Here is a 7,898-nt window from a genome sequence, read left to right as displayed (position 1 = left end):
GGGGGGGGGGGGGATTTGTTGGTTGTTTTTAAGAATTGTTCCCCATACTTCCATTTGTTTAAATTAAACCACAACTGTAAGAACTTTCCACCAAGGCTGAAAGAACTAAGGTTATCTAGTCTGGAGAACAGTAGACTAAGGAGGATTTGGTAAGTCTTCAATTACCTGAAGAGCAATTAGAAAGATGATAGAGATAAACTTTTCTCTGTGGCTGTACAGGACAGGAATAGAAACACCCGTCTCAAGATGCAGCACAGAAAGTTTAGACCGCAGATTAGGAGGACCTTTCTGAGTACAAGGGTGGGCAAGCATTTGGAACAGTGACCCAAAGAAACTGTGAACTCCTAATCCTTGGAAATTTTCAAGAGCAGTTAGACAGAAGCTTGGCGGGAATGGTTTAGCTTTGATCAGGGTGTACTAAATGACCAAATGAAGTCCCTTTCCAGCCCCGCTTTGCTAAGAACCTATGACCAAATTTCCAGTCATTGAAGTTGAAAAGCATAATATATTTAACAGAAAGGGGAGAATGAAACAAGGTGACATGGACTAGTAGACTGCCTGACAGCTTTAGCATCCAAGAAGGAAAGATCCTACAGCCAAGAAGAAAGAAAAGTAACTACATAATAGGTGAGGTAACACACAAAAACATCAAAGCTATATCTTCAAATCACATTTATTTTCATGTGCTCTCTTCAGTGCTGCCCTACATTTTTTCCATATAAAGCAATCTTTCATCAAGATCTCTATCTTCTGATGTGATGCACAACACAAGAGTTTGAAGATCAGAGAAAGTTAATTTAAAGTATAAGTGACATAACGCAAGGAAATTCATTCATTAGTTACTATCGTTAAGAGTTTATAGAGCCAACATTAGTCGTGTGCTAAAGTCTACTTCATTTTGTTATGAAGTTATAGTATTCCAGAAGCAAGGCTTTCCAGTAAGAAGTGGGTCTTATGTCTGTTACAAAGTTTGTTGCTAATTGACTAACCGAAGTCAAAATAATCAAAGTCTTTAGCATCAAAATCAAGCCTGAAAGCAGCAGCAATCTCATTTAAAATTTTTACTATTTCAATTATTTGAACGTATTCTCAACACAGCAGATGACTTTATTTATGCAGATGAATAACTTTATTCTTTGAAAAAATAAATCAAATTACCTGTTGCTGGATAGCTCAGATTACATATCACTGTACAATACATTTTTATATTCTGTTAATGACTTCTAACTTGGGTAGAGTGCCATAGCAACCAGGAGTTTATTTCATTATCAGCTCTGTCTGCTAATACTGAAACAACTTTGATCCCCAAACAACGATTTTTGGCAAGGTGACCATAAGCAAAAAGTATTGCGTATTATATAAAAATAGTGTGGTTGGTAATGTATACACCTCCTCCATAAAATGTAAGTATGCTTACAGCAGGACAACGACAACTCCCCCATTCATTGTCTGCATAATTAGAATTTATAGTTTTGTAAACCTGAACAGTCATCGCGGAAGTTAAGCTCATATTCTTTTTTTCATACATATTAAAACTATATCACTTTTTCCATCACATACTTTATTGTGGAAGAAATTGCCAGAATTAGATACAAGGACTGATTCCCATAGTAAGGTGGTCACATAAACACAAACCAGTAACAAGCTAAGTGATGCACATAGACTGTAGCAGTCTAAGCTCCTCACTTCGTGAGTTTGTATTACACTTAGGTGAAGCTGAACACATGCACAGAATGACCCACATAACAGACAAATACTCTTGTTTTCATCTATCATAAGTTTCATTCCTTTCCCCAGGGCCAAAGTGTTGATAAATGCATTTTCAGAAAAATTAAAAGGTTAAATATTTTTATTCCTTCCAGTCATCATTATTAGTAAAACACCCCACCCCCTTTTCATTTACACTTCAAAAGAAGCTATGCTTATACAGCAGAAGTCTCCATTTCAAACCTCAGGTCTCAACTGTTTATTGCTATTCATTTGGCAGTACTGTCTATGGTAAGATGATCTGGTTGCTGACAATGGAAGCAGGGTGAAAGGTACCTGAAACTATTGATGCCACTGATTACTAATGAAAACATCTGTATCTCTCCTCTTACTTTGTCCATCCTCCCTCAAATTGTTTATCCATCTAATGCACTTTATCTAAATGTGAAGACTGTAAGCTTGCTGGGGTGAGAACTGTCAACTGTTGGTATGGTGCCTAATGCAAGAAGCAATTTTCTTTTCGGAATCTTAAATAAAAAATATAAATAATAAAAATATTAGAGAAGAGCCACGCGCATGATCAGAGGTCAGAAAAACAGACCTTACAATGACAGGCTGAGAGCTATGGGGCTCTTTAGCCTGGAAAAGCGCAGGCTCGGGGTGATCTGATGGCCACCTGTAAGTTTATCAGGGTTGACCACCAGTATCTGGGGGAACATTTGCTCACCAGAGCACCCCAAGGGATGACAAGGTCAAACGGTCATAGACTACTGCGAGACCGTTTCAGGCTGGACATAAGGAAGAATTTCTTTACTGTCCGAGCCCCCAAGATGTGGTTCAAGCACCTACATTGAACACCTTCAGGAGCAAATTGGATGCTTATCTTGCTGGAATCCTATGACCCCAGCAGACTTTCTGCCCTTTGGGCAGGGGGCTGGACTCGATGATCTTCCAAGGTCCCTTCCAGCCCTAATGTCTGTGAAATCTATGAATATGAACAGATGCTGAATCAAGACAACTATTTCCATATTCAAAGCTAAGTAGTGTTTCACCAGTTCAGCTCCAGTTAAATGTCAATACTAGATGATATTCATAATGTAAATAAGCTTATGGGAAACATTTTTTGCTGTTTTGTATCTGTCCGTTCATTTCACTAGTGCTCAATTCACCACTCATGTCAAATTTCAGTAAGAGTCTGACTGAAGCAGGAAAAGAATGCAGCACTTGTGACAGTAATATAACAGAACAAATGTAAAAGGCAAAGTAGATGTGCACCTTATAGACTAATTGAATCAGATGCACAAGCTTCCATGGTTGGGGGGAAGCAAGGCTCCACACTCCACTCCAGCCACAGCAGCCGCTGCCTCCCCTGGGCAGCAGACAGGGCTCAGGGACTGCTGGAGCAGAGGCAGGGGGCTGCAGTTTGGGAATGAGGGATCATACTGAGGAAATGGGGTCATGCTGAGGAAAAATTTGGGAAGCACTGGTCTACACCGTTGGTATACATATCAGAAAAATGCAGGATACAACATTAGTTCCTTACTGCCTACATTGCAACAAACTCTATAGTTATGTGCATTCCAGGGCATACCATGCCAATGGCAGTGCCATTCAACATCTGCCCTCATGGGGACTAGCCATAACAAACATTATACTACTGTTTCCATTGTACTCTCCTACTTCTTTTCACACGCAACTAATTCAGATTTGGAAACTCTATACCTATAAAGAAAACAGCACTGCCTTGGGCACACACAAGGCCCTCTCCAGTATGCCACTACATTGACCTTGAAGTCTATTTCCTCCACAAGTGGCCCTGGTACACCTAAAGTACATCAATTCACATCATTATTCAGATCATTTGGACACATGGAAAGGAATCTCTAGAGGAATTGCACAAGGATCTTAATAACTTCCACCCTCCATCAAACTGGGCTCTGGAATACTCCACCCAGAATATTTATTTCTTGAACACCACTGTGAAACTTTGCAATGGCTACATTGCCACTACGTTGTAACAGGAACCAACTAACTGTTAGAGCTACCTCCATGCCACCAGCTACCTTCTTAAGCCAAGCATGGGCAATTATTTAGGCTGGAGGGGCACTTAAGGAGTTTTAGTAAGCTGTTGGCGGGGCTGCACAGACTCCTCCACCCCCTGCTCATCTATCTCCCCCCACCTCAAACCCCCACCTGGATCCCTGTAGGCACTGCATAGTCCTGGCAGCCAGGCCCACACAGGTCAGGGCATGTTGTAACACACCAAGCAGCCACCCCGCCTGCCCACCACGTTGAGTCACTGCTGCCACTGTGCTGCACCAGGAAAGTCAGAGGGCAGCTGCCTCAGACTGAGCACCCCACAACAGCCAGCAACGACTCACGGTGCCATGGTGGCAGCAGCTCATCAGTGTGCTGCATCATGCCCCGTCCTGTGCAGGCCTAGGTGTCAGGGGCTGCAATGTCAGGACTCCAGTCACAGCACCAACTGGAAGTATGGGTAAGCACCAACAGGAACTATGGCCACCAATGAGGAGAGGAATGATTTGGGGGGAGGGGCAGAGGAGTCTGAGTACTGTATGGCTTGGCCCAGCCCAGCTGTGGTAGAGTGGAGCAGTGCAGGGGACAGCCCTCCCTCCTCAGGTTCCTAGCAATAGCCAGCAGGCCAGAAAGGATCAACTGGTGGGCCAGATACAGGCCACAGACTATATTTTGCCCAATCCTGTCCTAAGAACACTATTAGTTCTATTGTAGAGCTTGGCTGTAAACATTACAACTGTATCTGCTCTGATCCCACTAACAAGGATGCATACCTTAGGCATATGGAGCAGGACTTCCTCCACTTGCAATACGATCTCAAAAGTACAACCACTCAAAAATCAGACCCAGACTTGGACACCAGTCTAATCTACTACTATACTACCCCTATCACAAGGGCAGCAGAACCCCTCGTCACCTGAAACCCTCAGCTTGAACGCAGTTAGTGACCTCTAACCTTACTGGAAAAGTGACAACAGTAACAAGGCAGCCTTAGGGAACAAGCATGTCTTACTGGCAACCCCAAACTTCAAACGTCATTCCAGCAACAGACTACCCATATCCTATGCTTACAAAGCTTTGAAAAGAAACCCAGAAGGCAATGCGCCTTCTCAAAGACCACATCATCACTAGAGCAGACAAAACTGATTAGAAACACTAAAGGTTCATTCACCTGCTCATCTACCAACACCATATGTCATCGCTTGCTTAGTGCCCCTCATAATTCACAAAATAAACCCAGATATTTCAAAATGGGTCAGAGAGCAGACAGTCACTAACCTGCTATGGTCCAAGTTCTCTGCAAACTGAAGAACTGCTCTGTTTTTCAATAATTAAGAGAGAGAGAGAAAGAGAAAGAGAGAGAAAGAGAGAGAGAGAGAGAGAGAGAAAGCTATGAGTAAGTATTTTCCAAGGACTACTTCAAGTCCAAAAATATTGAGAACCACTCTTATACTAATTAGATCATTCAATATTTGTTGAATGTTCTCTTGCTTTGAAAGGGCTCACTTTTTGGCTTGTTTATCCAAACTTAGATGACCTATTTTTGAACTAAAGTGCAGAAGCATCAAGTTCTTGCAACCAATCTTGACTGATGCTTCATACCTGCAATAATTTGCACTCAGGTTCAAATTTTCAAAACTGATTATTTGAGAGGAGGGGGGTGTTGGGGAGTGTATTCCTCATAGCAAACCAACACTATGATGGTTGCAGGTTTGCTGTATAACACATACTTAGAATAAGAAAGTTAACTCAGTATTTGAATGAAATACTATATAACAACATTTGAAGTGTGTTAAGTATTCTTATACAAGTTCTGATACAAATATTGACTTCCACACACTTTCTTTTAATAACTGGCTTCTCAAAAGGCAGAAGCGTCAAGCACTATATTCTTTTATAAACCTTTAGCTAAAAGGTAAGGATGACTCTTGCACACAAGCTAACGTGTGTAATTAGAACCACTGTATGCAACCACCAATGGAAAAATCTACACTAATATCAGCTTGCTAAACAGATTTAAAAAAAAAATGATTTTCTTTCATTTAGAAAGTAGATATTATATTGTTTTGTTTAACAAATGTTTTAAGTTCCTTTATACTTCACATGACCATTGTAAGATCCTTTTCATAATTTAAAGGCAGATTTGCCAGCCACCAAATTTTATAAAAGGGGAGTATATCTCTTCTCTTCAGCCTTGCATACATTAGACATTTTACACGAATAGAAACACTATTGTAAAACCAGCCAAATCTGTTACTTCAGTGACATCTAAAATATAAGGGTTTTTTACTTTGCTGTGGGTTTAAACAGCAGAAAAACTATTTACTGTTACAAATAAATATGGAAGTTCTTTTGTGGAAGCACATTTGCAGATATTTATTTGTTCATGAGAAAGTCTAACACATTTATTTCTAAATTATCCATTCAAGAGTGTATGTAGAACCATTAGCAGGGTTAGTGAGGAGACCTGGAAAAGGCATATTCAGTATATGGATGATACCCACCATAGGTGCAATTTAGCACCTCAGTTAGAGTCAAGTTCTTGTGCATGCCCAGTCTGAGCAAGCTGTCTGAAGTGATAACAGCAGGGAGAGAAGCAAAAAGAATCAGTTCCTTTAACTGAGGGAATAAGTCCACTATTAGTTAATAAAATTTGAAAATAAGAAGTTATTCTAGACACCCAACTGTTGCTCAGTCACATTACAGCAAAATTCATCCATCACTTACCCTCATAGCCAGACACAAGCAGTGAGACTTAAGATGTAGACCTTGCCATTGCCATTCCTGCCTTTCCAATACTATCCATGCCACTTACCACAAAACAAAATTATTAAAATATAGTCTACATGAGGCTACTACACCTTCAGAAGATTTAAGGACTTAGACATGTACAGAACTTTGTAAGTCACTTATCAAGGACATATATCAGGAAAAATGACTGCAGAGCTGCAAATGGTCTAAGACCAACCTGACTACAGGATTGCCTCTCCTCCCACGCTAAAATAGCACAGCTACAGAAGTGGCCAAGCTGAATTCCTCAAGAGACCCTCTCATCTGGCAGGAGGGGCTTAGGATACTAGAACTTGTTTTTCCCCTTGTCCAAACTAGCCTAATTTTTGGTGAATTTCTGCACAACGTGCAAGAGACAGTGATCTGATAGCTTTGGAACTATCAGGTGGTGGGAGGGACATTTGGAAAGCACTGGGGTATAATCCAACTAGCTAAACTCCTTTTCTTGAGTGAAGATTTTAATTTTGCTGGAACTTCATTGTCATGTAAATCTTGTGTTCAAATGCTTAGAGCTGTCTATAATAATCTTTTTATTAAGAAAAGGAATTCTGTAGTCTAATAGTTCAAAACACCATAAATGATTTTGATTTGCTTAATATGCTTTCCTCAAAAAGTCACCTCTCAATATCCTAACTTGGAAGCCAGTCTTATTAAGTGGATGGTCCTGTTGATGACGCTTCAAAATTATTGATAGAAGTTTTCTGACTATGGGTGTAGGGGAGGAAAAATAAAGTAAATGGTAGGGGTGCACTGATGGAGATTTTGGGAGGATGATATCGATAGCCAGTATTTAAGAAGGCATATCAGCCTGCCTCTAAGTGATAAGTCAGGTGTGGTGGAAGGGGAGGGGGGAGTGATTTTTTTTTTTTTTTAATCAGAGAAAACCAGGATCCCTACTCATGAGTAAGAAACCTCACTGCATACCTTAAATGCATGCATACATACCAAACGTGCCCTTGTTGCAACAAAAGCTAACAACATGCTAGGCTGCATTAGTAGGAGCTTTGCCAGCAAACCGAGGCAAGTGATTCTTCCCTTCTATTCAGCACTGGTGAAGCCACAGTACTGGAGTACTGTGTCCACTTTGGGGTCCCCACCACAGAAAGGATGTGGACAAATCGGAGAGAGTCCAGTGGAGGGTAATAAAAACGGTTAGGAGGCTGGAGCACATGATTTCTGAGGGGAGGCTGAGGGAACTGAGTTTATTTAGTCTGCAGAGGAGAACACTGAGAGGGAATTTGATAGCAGGCTTCAAGTCCTGAAGGGTGGTTTTAAAGAGGACGGAGCTAGAGTGTTCTTAGTGGGGGCAGATGATAGAGCAAGGAGCAATGGTCTCAAGTTGCAGCAAGGGAAGTTGAGGTTGG

The 7,898-nt window shown here is 41.0% G+C and overlaps 1 protein-coding gene across 8 annotated transcripts in view; it reads right to left on the bottom strand.

The window, feature by feature from the left end:
* The window catches only part of CCSER2 (coiled-coil serine rich protein 2), a 182,887-nt gene that overhangs the window by 168,495 nt on the left and 6,494 nt on the right, over positions 1 to 7,898 (bottom strand). For 6 of the 8 annotated variants that reach the window (XM_019502216.1, XM_019502221.1, XM_019502222.1 and 3 more), the window contains exon 2: positions 5,023 to 5,061. The exons of the other annotated variants lie outside the window; for them this stretch is intronic. The gene's annotated coding sequence lies outside the window, so the exon portion shown is untranslated. The remainder of the gene's footprint in view (positions 1 to 5,022; positions 5,062 to 7,898) is intronic. 8 annotated transcript variants of the gene reach the window in all.

This window comes from Gavialis gangeticus, unplaced genomic scaffold, assembly GCF_001723915.1.
Source record: "Gavialis gangeticus isolate Ggan-Ray unplaced genomic scaffold, GavGan_comp1, whole genome shotgun sequence".
Taxonomy (NCBI): Eukaryota; Metazoa; Chordata; order Crocodylia; family Gavialidae; genus Gavialis; species Gavialis gangeticus.
This window is presented reverse-complemented; position numbering and strand designations above follow the sequence as displayed.